Here is a 13,405-nt window from a genome sequence, read left to right as displayed (position 1 = left end):
TTTCCTTCCTCAGGAGGCCAAAGAAATTCAGCATGTCCCCGTCAACCCTTCCCAACTTTTATTGACACAGCGCAGAAAGCATCATATCTTAATGCATCACAGCTTGGTATAGTAACCAGCTACAAACACTGCAGAGGGTTGTGGACGCACCTCAGCAGAAACTAGGCTCCTCTCTACGGACTCTGTGTACACTTCCCACTGCCTCAACGAAGCAGCCAGTGTAACCATAGACCCATCCACCCCGGATACTTTCTCTTTCCCCCTCCCTCACTGGGCAGAAGACCATAAGAGATAGGACAGAATTAGGCCATTTGGCCCATCGATTCTGTTCCACCATTTCATCATGGCTGATCTATTTCCCTCTTCGCCCTATGTGCCTGCCTTCTCCCCTTACCCCTTCACAGCCTGACTAATCAAGAACCTCTGCCTCAAATGCACCTGACGACATGTCCTCCAAAGCCGTCTACGGCAATGAATTCCGCAGGTTCACCACTCTCTGGCGGAGGAAATCCCTCCTCATACAGAAGCCTGAATACATGTACCATCAGGCGCGAGGACAGCTTCTTGTAAAACTATTGAACTTCCCTTATTGTGACCCTGCACCTTACTGTTCACCTGTGCTGCACCTTCTCTGTAGCTCTTACACTTTATTCTGCCTTCTGTGTTGTCTTACCTTGTTCTGCCTCGATCCCTGTGTAATGAGTTGATATGTATAAACAGTAATGCAGAGCAAGTTTTTCACTTACCTCAGTACGTGTGACAATAAACCAATTTACCAGCTTAGCATGTTTCTACAATTAATAAACAGACTTAGCTGCTCATTACAATTTTTAAAATTCAGTTTTTCAGAGTTAAAGAGCTTAAACATTAATTACGTCTGCAATCGTCACTATAATGATTGCAAAAATTGCTGGCATGGTGGCGTAGCGGCTAGTGGAACGCTATTACTGCGCCAGTGACCCGGGTTCAATTCCTGCCGATGTCTGTAAGGAGTTTGTACCTTCTCCCCGTGACCGCGTGGGTTGCTCCAGCGTCCTCCCACAGTCCACAGATGTACAGTTTAGGGTTAGTGGGTGCTAGGCATGCGTCGTTGGTGAGAATTGCACACTGCCCCCAGCACACACTTGGCTTCGTCATTGATGCATTTCCCCTCCAGTGCAACTCCACCAGCTAATTGAAGGGGTCAAGTTCTTTAGGGTGATTCAGACCGGAACGGCACTGTGGGAGGGGCCATTACTGAGGGAGGGTCACACTGTGGGAGGGGTGGTACTGTGGGAGGGTCACTCTGTGGGAGGGGTGGTGCTGAGGGAGGGTCACACTGTGGGAGGGGTGGTGCTGAGGGAGGATCACACTGTGGGAGGGATGGTACTGAGGGAGGATCACACTGTGGGAGGGGCCATTACTGAGGGAGGGTCACACAGTGGGAGGGGCGGTACTGAGAGAGGATCACACTGTGGGAGGGGCGGTACTGAGAGAGGATCACACTGTGGGAGGGGCGGTACTGAGAGAGGGTCACACTGTGGGAGGGGCGGTACTGAGGGAGGGTCACACTGTGGGAGGGGTGGTACTGAGGGAGGGTCACACTGTGGGAGGGGTGGTACTGAGGGAGAGTCACACTGTGGGTGGGGTGGTACTGAGGGAGAGTCACACAGTGGGAGGAGTGGTACTGAGGGAGGGTCACACTGTAGGAGGAGTGGTACTGAGAGAGGATCACACTGTGGGAGGGGTGGTACTGAGGGAGGGTCACACCGTGGGAGGGGCAGTACTGAGGGAGGGTCACACTGTGGGAGGGGCCATTACTGAGGGAGACTCACACTGTGGAAGGGCTGGTACTGAGGGAGGGTCACACTGTGGGAGGGGCCATTACTGAGGGAGGGTCACACAGTGGGAGGGGTGGTACTGAGAGAGGGTCACACTGTGGGAGGGGTGGTACACACAATCGATAAGCTATCAGGAAGACCCAAGAGTTGTTGGTTCACTGCTCGGTTATGAACAGAGGACGACTTCAATCCATTTCCTTTATCAATCGCTGCCGGATTTGCCTCATTGCTGTTCACAGGATCTTGCTATGCCTCTGCTTACATTTGAAAGTGAAAGAACGTAGGAGCTCAGGGACTATAGACAGCTGAAGGGAGGACTGGCAGGGACAGGCAGAATGGGAAGAGTGTGGAGTGCTCAGATGATGCTACAGGAGATACCAGGCAGATAACTAACCCCAGGAGGCAACGCTGCCATAAGCCCTCTGACAGGAATAATTCTCACCAAGTACAAGCTCTTCAAATGCTAATCGCAAGAAAGCACACAGCTTGAGAGAGCTTTTGCTCACTTTGAACGTAGTTTTCTTTCAACCATTGTAAAAATCTATTTGTTTATTTTAGCTGTTAAAGAAAGCCCCATCAATACAATCTTCTTTCTGCAAGCAAGTTGGCACAAGTGTAGAGAAATAATCAGCAGCATTCAGAAATGCCTCGGATGTGGGCAAGAGCACAGAGGCTGCAAGAGATGAGCAAGTGTGTGCTGAAGGCCAGTAGTTAAAACCAATTCTTCTTCAGAGGATCCGTCAATATCGTGTGGCTCAGACTCACACTGCAAAATGAAAAGGCTGAAAGAACTCCTTTACAGAAACTGACAATGGCATCTTCTACTCAGAAGGTACAATGTTTAGACCACAAAGCCGCACACTCTGTTCTAAAGGAATGGAAAAGGAGAAATTCATGAATGATTGAAGGGGCAGTTAATGATGGAGTGTGGATGACTTCACTCAACACAGCCCCGAACTGATCCCACAGCCTATAGTTTCACTTTCAAACGCTCTACAACACATCTTCACAGGTTCACTTAATTATTTGTTTGTTTATTTACCTATGGTCAGTTTGTCTACTTCTGCACATTGGTTGTGTGTCAGTCTTTGTGTCCAGTTTTTCAGTGATTCTAATGTGTTTCTTCATTCTACTGAGTATGCCCACAACAAAATGAATCTCAGGGTTGTACTTTGGATTATCAGGAGGGTCACGTGCAGACATCAAAGTCTATGTATTACAACTGTTATATGAACTAGATGGGCCAAATGGCCTAATTCTCCTCCTTTGTCTTATGGTTTAATAATCCATATGGCCAGGAAGGCCAATTGGCCCCTCAAAGGTGTTCCTGCTTTTGGGGGGCAACTTTCAACCTTTAATAAGAGATTCTGCAGATGTTGGAAATCCAGAGCAACACACACACAAACAGAGTGCTGGAGGAACTCAGAAGATCAGGCAGTATCTATGGAGAGCAATAAACAGTCAATGTTTCAGGCTGAGAGCCTTCATCAGGACGATCTTGGCCTGAAACATCGACTGTTTATTCCTCTCCATGGATGCTGCCTGACCTGCTGAGTTCCTCCTGCATTTTGTGCTTATTTCAAACTTAACTCACCTTTTTAAAAAATGTGAAGATGTTACATCCCTTTTCCTCCTGTCCTATCCACATGCCCCCAGCTCCTCACCCCTATCACCATCATCGTGTACCTTTTGTTCATTGCAGTGTGGGCTTCAGAAGCTACATTAAACAGTGGACCTCTTTGTCTATCAGCAAGACGCAGGAGGTGTTGGTGCACCAATCAATGAAGAACAAAGGGAGACCTCTTGTTCTCCAGTAAACTGTTGCTTACCTATCACTGCCAGGTTTAATCAGCCATTTACCTCTTTGCTGTTCATGGGAACTTTCTAATGGGGATAGGAGTTCAACAGTACAAAGTTCAAAGTAAATGTTATTATCAAATCTATAAATGTCACCAACTACAATCCATTTTCTTGTGGGCATACTCAGCAAATTTATAGAACAACAGCTATAACTGAATCAATGAAAGACTGTCAACTACGGCATTCAACCAGAGTGCAAAAGGCAACAAACTGTGTAATACTGTAAGGGGGTTTCTTCTCTTATGTTACTGCGTAGGCTCATTAAAATGGCTTCTTTGTTATGTTAAACGCTGAGAAAGTTTTTGTGCTAGCAGCTTGTTTTGGTTTAAAGTGTGATAAGAATATGTTACGAACCAATTGGGATAGTTGATATGTTTTTGGTGTATTTGAAGATACTGTATGCACGGGGTTTTGGGGGAGGAGGTGGGAGAGAGAGAGACAGAGGATGGACCAGGTGCTGTGAGCCCACTAACGGGGTCGGACCCTGAGGAGGGCGTTCGGCGAGGAGAGGAGATTGAGACGGACTTGTGTGGAGCGTCTGGTCGAACACTGTTGTTGGTCCCAGGCGGCCGGTTGAGGTGGTCCGAGGGGTCGCAGGGTGAAGAAGAAGGTCCTGAGCTCTAACTGTGCACGAAGAGATTGAACTTTGATAAGTGTGGCGCCTTTTATTTTCCTTTTATATTTTATTCTCTATTAATTGTATAGTTCCGGTAATATCTATAAACTGTAAATCACTTAATTGTATCTGGTGTATTGTCTGTTATTTGGGCGGGGTGGGGTACCTCACACAGCATCCACACAAACTAATTACCCAGTTTGGCGGGGCTGAAGGCTCTCCCAGTACTCTCCCCCCACCCCCCTTCCCCCTCACCTGGTCTCACCTGTCACCCGTCAGCTTGTACTCTCCCCCCGCCCTCCCTTCCCCCTCACCTGGTCTCACCTGTCACCTGTCAGCTTGTACTCTCCCCCCACCCCCCCTTCCCCTCACCTGGTCTCACCTGTCACCTGTCAGCATGTACTCTCCCCCCACCTCACCCCTTCCCCTCACCTGGTCTCACCTGTCACCTGTCAGCATGTACTCTCCCCCCACCCCACCCCTTCCCCTCACCTGGTCTCACCTGTCACCTGTCAGCTTGTACTCTCCCCCTACCCCCCCCTTCCCCTCACCTGGTCTCACCTGTCACCTGTTTGCTTGTATTTCTTCCCTCCCCAACCCCACCTTCTTATTCTGGCCTCTTCCCCCTTCCTTTCCCATCTTTATGAGGAGTCTCAGTCTGAAATGTTGACTGTTTATCCCTTTCCACAGATGTAGCATGACCTGCTGAGTTACTGTAGCATTTTGTGTGTGTTGCTTTCATTTCAATGTTTGTCTTTCTCTTGTTCCCTGCTGTAACGGAGATTTTCAGAAGGCTTTCTTCTCCCAGATGCATCAGCCAGGCTGGGTGTACGTATACATTCATGCCTTTGTAAAACAGTTGAAGCATTAGTTGGGAATAATATTTACAGGGTGGCCTAGAATGGGCACAGCAGTAATGTAGCGGTTAGCGTGATGCTATTACAGGTCACCGTTTCAGTTAGTGTGGCGCCATTACAGTTCACCGTTTCGGTTAGCGTGACGCTATTACAGTTCAGCGTTTCGGTTAGTGTGGCACCATTACAATTCACCGTTTCGGTTAGCGTGACGCTATTACGGTTCAGCGTTGCAGTTAGTGTGACGCTATTACGGTTCAGCGTTGCAGTTAGTGTGACACCATTACAGTTCACCGTTTCAGTTAGTGTGACACTATTACAGTTCACCGTTTCGGTCAGTGTGACGCTATTACAGTTCAGCGTTTCAGTTAGTGTGGCACCATTACAGTTCACCGTTTTGGAATTTGGCGTTCAATCCCAGCATCCTCTGTAGGGAGTCTGTATGTCCTCCCCGTGCAATGCGTGGGTTTTCTCCAGGTGCCCTGGCTTTCTGTAACAGTCCAAGGACGTGCCGGGCAGGTCAACTGGTCATTGTTCATTGTCCCATGATTACGTTAGGTTTAAATCGGCATTTTCACAGGCTGCTGGGCACCGTGGATCAAAGGGACGAAAGGGCCTATTCCGAGCTGTGTCTTTCAATACAGTGTGCATGGCCTGTTTTATATCACAGAACTTTTCTCAAAAATATACCTTATTGAAGTATATAGTTATATGAACAGAACGTGACATTTTCATCATCCACTGCGCTAAGATCATCATTATATATGCTTTTCATTTTTACACGTCAGCATGGCATCAGTGTTTAGTCGCTAACGTTCTGTGGGCAATGGATTTTATCTACAGGAGAAGCTGCTCTATCATCAATGATCCCCACCCTCCAGCTGGTGGCATCTTCTCACAGCTACCATCAGGCAGGGCGTACAGAACCGTGAAGTCCCTCACCACCAGGTCCAGTTTCCTTCAACCATTCCATTCTTGAACCAACCAGCGCTGCCCTGAACACTGCAGTTTAGCAACACTATGACCACTTTGCTCTAAAATGGACTTACTTTTCTTGTGAAAAAAATATAGGTATTGTTTCTTTTAAATTTAGAACACAGAACATTACTGCACAGTGCAGGCTCTTTATTGAAACAACACACACACACACAAAATGCTGGAGGAACTCAGCAGGCCAGGCAGCATCTATGGAAAAGAGGGCAGAGCAGTCGATGTTTTGGGCCGAGACCCTTCAGCAGGACTATTCACCTGTGCTTTTTTCCATTGACGCTGCCTGGCCTGCTAAGTTACTCCGGCATTTTGTGTGTGTGTGTGTGTGTGTGTGTGTGTGTGTGTGTGTGTGTGTGTGTGTGTGTGTGTGTGTGTGTGTTGCTTGGATTTCCAGCATCTGGAGATTTTCTCTTGTTTGTTATTTATTATTGATTTATTGATTGATTGATTGATTGATTGAGATACAGCGCAAAAAAAGGTCCTTCTGGCCCTCCCAGCCACGCCACATAGCAATGCCCAATTTAACCCTCACCTAACGGGGTGATTTGCGATGACCAATCAAACTACCAACCAGTTCATCTTTTGGACTGTGGGAGGAAACCAGACCACCCGGAGGAAACAACACGGGGAAAAGGTAAAACCCTTTACAGGCAGCAGCAGGAATTGAACCCAGGCCGCTGATGCTGTAAAGTGTTGTGTTAATCACTACGCTAATGTGCCACCCCTGTTTAACCTACTCCAAGATCAATCTAACCCTTCCCTCCTACATAACCCTCCTTTCTTCTTTGATCCACATGCCTATCTACAAGTCTGTTAAAAATTCTTAGAAGTTTGGATAAGTACATGGCAACTTTCCTTTACTGGAAGCACACTGCGATGGAGCTGGATTGTGGTTATCTGGACTGTACAGTATGTTGACAGTTTAGACCGAGATCCAGAATTACAATTGTGAATCAGAGATCAAAAAGCAGAGTGGGAACAGGAACTGGGCCTGCACCACGATTCAACAAAACCAAAGTTGAGTTTATTGTCATCTGCACACATATACGTGTGCACAGGTGCAATGGAAAATATATTCACAGGAGCATCACAAGCACATAATGTCAGATTTAGAATATAGAACAGTACAGGCCCTTCAGTCCACGAAGTTGTCCCGAGCTTTAACCTACTCTAAGATCAATCTAACCCTTCCCTTCCACATAGCACTTCCACTTTTCTTTCATCCATGGGCCAATCTAAGAGTCTTTTAAATATTCCTAATGTATCTACCGCTACCACTGGCTCTGGCTGGGCGTTCCACACACTCACAGCTCACTGTGTTTAAAAAAAACTACCTCTGGCAACACCTCATATTTTCCTCCCAACACCTTTAAATAATGCCCCTCAAATTGGCTCTTTCCACTCTGGAGGAGTCTGGCTGTCCACTTGGTCTATGCTTCAGCATCTTATACTCCTCTATCGTCACCTCTCATCCTCCTTCATTCTAAAGAGAAAAACCCGAGTTCCTTCAACCTCAATTCATGCTTTTCTTGCGAATGCTTCTAATCTGACGCTGTGTCTGCAATGCTGCTGCAGGTTCTGCTTTGCACCCCTGCATACGTGTAATTGTGCAGCAACAATTAACTTGAATTTGACTTTAAAGATTAAAGGTTAGTTTTATCTGTCACCTGTACAGCCAGTGAAGAGTGTCATTTGTGTCAAAGCAAGTCAGTGAGGATTGTACTGGGCAGCCTCTAGGGTTGCCAAGCTTTCGGTGCCAACATAGCACGCCCACAACGCAGTGCCCCTCACCCGATGTCACTGGAATGTGGGAGGAAACCGGAGCACCCGGAGGAAACCCACACGGTACAGACTCCTTACTGACAGCGGTGGGAGTCAAACCCCGGTCGGGCATCGCTGGGGCTTTAAAGTGCTATGCTAACGGCTGCTTTACTGTGCCCTAATGACTTTGACTTTGACTTTGAGAGCTGTTCCTTCCGCTGCGTGTGCTGTGGCGAGAGGACTCTCTGCTGGGGTTTCACTGAATTTCAGTGCATCCGTCAGTGCACGTACAGCAGGCAGCAGCACTCACCTGCAGAAACTCCCCACACTTGGAAGTCCAACGTGCTCCAGACAAATCTCTTTCTCACGCCTGTCTCAGAATATTTTCTGATAGCATAATTTGCGCAAAGAATGTATGGGTTTAGGACGAGATTCACATGGAATGTGACAACATTATGAACATCTTAATGTTGCCAGGGTGTTAGGTTAGCGAGGCAGCTAGTGTAAGGCTTCACAGTGCTGGTGATCAGGGTTCAATGTCCATCGCTGTCTGTAAGGAGCTTGTACGTTCTCCCCGTGCCCGTGACCACGTAGGTCCCCCCGCCCCACATTCCAAAGATGTATGAATTAGGGCTAGTATTATTCAACATTTTCATATGATGTAATTTGACCTTTCCGAATCCTTCTTATTAAAAAAAACTACCTCTGGCAACACCTCATATTAATATATGAATACAGGAGCGGAGTTGACGACATTACTGAATGTAAAAGTTGCTGGTGAACTGACGAAGGGTCTCGGCCTGAAACGTCGACTGCACCTCTTCCTAGAGATGCTGCCTGGCCTGCTGCGTTCACCAGCAACTTTTATGTGTGTTGCTTGAATTTCCAGCATCTGCAGAATTCCTGTTGTTTACATTACTGAATGTGTTCGATTTAAGATAATGGTCTAGCCTTGTTTTGTTCCGTTTGCTTTTTTTATGGGTTTTGTATTTAGTTTTTGTTTGTTTCTTTTGGGATTTTTCTTTGTATTTTTTTTCTTTTTTTCTTTATGATTAATTATATTAAGAGTTTGGAAGTCTATTATACTTGTATTATTTGAAATCTTTTTTGTACATGCCTATCAACAATAAGATTATTCCAATCTCTCTGTATCAACATTATTATTCTGTTTATAATTTTGGAACATTAATAAAAAGATTTAAAAAGAAAGAATTCGGGTCAATAAGTTGTGGGCACCAGAACCATAACGATACTTGCAGATCGTGTTGGCCATTGACGCAAAACGACACATTTCGATGTCCATGTGACAATTAAACCTCATCTCTTTATTTTAGCTTGATCTTCAAACTAATGTTAAGCAATTTTCAGAAGGAATTTTGGTCACAGCTTTTACTAAGCGCTGCAGTGCTTGAGCATTTGACACTACACTGCCCTTATTGACTTGTTTACCAAGTCTGGAGACAGAGTTTAAAATTATCCAGCAAGGGGTTGGTGACATCACCGTACACCAAGCAGCGCTGTCACATTTCCCTGGAGTAATCAGACTGTACAGCCCACTAGAGCAGAAGATTCAAAATGAGGGCACCGTCTCGGTGCAGACAACAACCTGGCCGCACACACTGAGGGCTGTTCAACGCCCCCACCCCCCAGGTGAGGCAGTACCTGGTGCTGAGGGAGCCTCCAACCCTTTTTACCACAAATTCAGCAGGCCCAGACCTGTGAGTTTGTGGTTCCCAAAGCTTCTTCCTCCTGGGACTGTTGTAGACTTGTTGACAGAAATTAATTGTTGTGGATAATTAAAAACTCTTATCATCTTTGTATCATGTAACCTCATGGATGAGAGAAGAAGAATCTTGAAAATTACAATGTGCCGACCTTTCAATTTACTCTCAGATTAATCCAACCCTTCACTCTTACGTGGCCCTTCAGAAAGGAGACACTCTACGGATGCTGGAAATCTCAGCCAACACCAAGTGAGGGGGCCGAGGGGTGATGAGGGGGGGGGATGAAATAAGAAGCTCGGAAGTAAAGGACTGAAGAAGGATCTGATTGGAGACGAGAGTGGACTGCAGAAGAAAGGGAAGGAGCAGGGGCACCAGAGGGAGGTGATGGGCAAGTGAGGAGAAGAGAAGGGGTGAGAGGGGAACCGGAATGGGGAATGGGAAAAGAGCAAAGGGGGAGGGGGGAGAATTTACCGGAAGATGGAGAAATCGGCATTTGTACCATCAGGTTGGCAGATACTTGGACAGGATATGAGGTGACCCTCCGGCGACTGGAGCTTGGCCTCACCGTGGCAGTACAGGGCAGCCATAGACTGACAAGTGAAAATGAGAAGTGAAATTGAAATGGGTGGCAGTGAAAGTGCTCGACAAAGCTCAGAATGTGCTGCCTTGGATGAGTGCTGACTGTTGGAGACAGGAATCTGGAGGCTCTGGTTCCACAATAGTCTCAGCAAATGCCCCAGTGTGACACTGAAGGAGAGCCGCACAAACTGATTTAGAGATACAGCGGGGTAACTGGTCCTTCTGGCCCGAGCCCTCACCGCCCAATCACACCCAGGTGACCAGTTAACCTCCTAACCCAGAGGTCTTCGGAATGGGAGAGGAAACTGGAGCACTCGGAGGAAACCCACGCGGTCACGGGGAGAACGTACAAACTCCCCACAGACAGCGACAGGAATTAAACTCGGGTCATCGGCGCTGTAAAGTGTTCCGCTAACCACCATGCTACCGTGCCAACCCTAATCAAATACAAAAGCCTTCACCAATTTGCATGCCATCCTTGCGCAGGAGTCATGCTAATCCACTCCAACTTTAGTACATGTGCTGTCGAAATGGACAGGCATCTCTGCACGTTTCTGTCTGCCCGTTTACGTGAAAGCAGGACGTGCCGCGGCATCTGTCTGATGAAGAGGCAGGGGGATCTCCTGGGTGTCCCAGCCAGTAGTTATGCCCCATCTGATATCACTGAGAACACGTAAGCTGGCCAACGACACATTGCTGTTACCGTGCACAAGCAGCAAGCTGTGCTATGCTTTCCACATTCTAACACTGACTGCACAGTGTTACACAAAGAGTTGTGGCTTGTTCCGACAGGGAATGGGTGCTAATTGTAACCACTTCCTGAAATTCTACCTGTGGTAGGAAATGTACTCATCAAACTCCTTCACTTGAGCAATGACAAGGATAAGCTTAAAGTTAAAAAAAGAACTTATTGTCAAAGTTCATATATGTCACCATATACAACCCAGAGATTCACTGTCTTGCTCAATAAGCTCATAGAATAACCCTAACAGAATCAATGAAAGGTCGCACCGACTTGGACAATCTGTCAGAGCAAAGTTCCTTTCTCGCACCTTCAACCCTGTACCTACAAATCACTGCCTCTCATCTTTCCAGTCCACAGCGAGAAAACAGAGCTCAAATCAGGAGAACATCAATGGGACACAAGTTATTCCCAGTGCAGCACCTTCCCAGTAAACTATCCTGCCTCACAGGAAGGGTGAATCATAGGTATACAGCACAGGTAACTGGCTCTTCCAGCCCAACGAGCTGCTCTGTGCAATCACACCCACGCGATCAATTAACTTACCAACCTGTACATCTTCGGAAAGTGGGAGGAACCTGTAGCACGTAGAGAAAACTCACACGGTCACGGGGAAACATACAAACACCTTACAGGCAGCAGTGGCAATTGAGCCCGGGTCGCAGGCTACGCTAACCACTGCTCCATGGTGCTACCCCCACCCGGCAGCTCTTGTTCTACAAGAATCATTGTCATTAAACACGTGGCCTCCTGTGGAACTGTTTGTTACCAGAGTAGGGTCTAATGCACAGGAGAGAAGTTCATCTGAAGTGTGTGTGAGTGTGTGAGAGTGTGAGTGTGTGTGTGTGAGTGTGAGTGTGAGTGTGTGTGTGAGTGGGAGTGTGTGTGTGAGTGTGAGTGTGAGTATGTGTGTGAGAGAGAGAGAGAAGGAAGAGTAAAGGATTGAGAGGGGGAGGGGAAGAAGGGGTAGAGGAGGGGATGGGGAGAGAGGGGGAGAGGGAGGGGGAGTGGGGAGAGAGGTGAGGGTGAGGGGGAGAGGGATGAGGGAGGGGAAGTGGGAAGAGAGGGGAGGGGAGAGGGGTGAGAGTGGGGGAGAGGGATGAGGGTGAGAGGGTGAGAGAGGGGAGGGGGAGAGGGATGAGGGGGAGAGGGAGAGAGGGATGAGGGTGGGGGAGGGGTGAGGGAGGGGGGAGAGGGGGAGAAGGGTGAGAGTGGGTGTGAGGATGAGGGTGGGGAGAGAGGGGAGGGAGAGGAGTGAGGGTGCGGGAGGGAGTGAGGGAGAGAGGAGGGGGAGAGGGAGAGAGGGGTGAGGGTGGGGGAGGGGCAGAGGGGAGAGGGGTGAGGGAGAGAGGGGGGAGAGGGGGAGAGGGGGAGAGGGGTGAGGGTGAGGATGAGGGTGAGGGAGAGGGGGAGATGTCTCAGAGATCTTCACTTGTCTTTTCCACACACTTTCTCAGCACCTGTGACGGGCTGTGCCCCTCCCTCTGCACGCCCCAGTGTGGAGACCGTGTCCTGGGAGACTCTCACTAACCGCGCCGGGTTGGCGTTTGAACAACATCCTGAATTCATGGCTCAGTAACAGCCGCCACCGTGTCAGGAAGGGAAAGGAGTGTCCGAACTACAACCATTTCTAACCAATACTGATTTATGAGTGCTATTTACTGTCATTGAGGAAATATTAATTTATTTATTTCAGTTACGAGATGTTCTAGTTAATTATAGTACTGTGGATTTGTTTCCCTGGTAACCAATTAAAGATTTCCTAAATGTACTTTTATGTACCAGAGTGTATTCTTTTGGCTCCATATAAGTGAATAATATCAGGAGATGCTATCTTTAGAAATCAGATGATTCTGGTACGATTCCACCATGGATACTTTGATATGCTTTAACTAAAGCTGCTAGATCCTCTCTCAAGATCTGAACTCCATCTCAAGTTCCTTTCCACGTGCAGACTATAAAAGGATTTAAATGAAATTATTCTGGCATAATTATTCCTATATTTGTTCAGTGTATGTTAGGTTGTTCCCAACTCGGTACTGATGTGACACAGAAGATCCCTGTGTTGTCTGTCAGCCTCTGAGGTAGGCACTCCTGCCGGTGAGGCGGGGCACGGGGGCTGTGGTTGTATTCGGTGCTTTTGGTGCGGCCTGCTCTACATCCGAGACCTGATGTTGACTGGGGGACTGCATTGTCCAGCACCTTTGCTCCACCTGCCACAAAGGTCAGGATTTCTCGGTGGCCACTCATTTCAATTCTCCCTCCAATTCCCATTCTGACATGTCCATAGGACCATAAGACAAAGGAGCAGAAGTCAGCCATTCGGCCCATCGAGTCTGCTCCATGTCAGTCCATGGCCTCCTCTACTGCCACGATAGGGACAGTCTCAGGGTAGAGGAATAACACCTCATATTCCGGCTGGGTAGCCACCAATCTGACGGCAGGGGCATCAATTTCTC

General features: G+C 47.7%; 1 protein-coding gene and 1 pseudogene across 1 annotated transcript in view; both read right to left on the bottom strand.

Annotated features, from left to right (window-relative positions):
* The window catches only part of rasgrf1 (Ras protein specific guanine nucleotide releasing factor 1), a 112,438-nt gene that overhangs the window by 71,691 nt on the left and 27,342 nt on the right, over positions 1-13,405 (bottom strand). The window lies entirely within an intron of this gene.
* Positions 10,646-10,740, bottom strand: LOC140210166 (U6 spliceosomal RNA; annotated as a pseudogene).

Source organism: Mobula birostris, chromosome 14 (assembly GCF_030028105.1).
Source record: "Mobula birostris isolate sMobBir1 chromosome 14, sMobBir1.hap1, whole genome shotgun sequence".
Lineage (NCBI taxonomy): Eukaryota > Metazoa > Chordata > Chondrichthyes > Myliobatiformes > Myliobatidae > Mobula > Mobula birostris.
The sequence above is the reverse complement of the archived record's forward strand: the minus strand, read 5'-3'. Positions and strand labels throughout refer to the sequence as shown.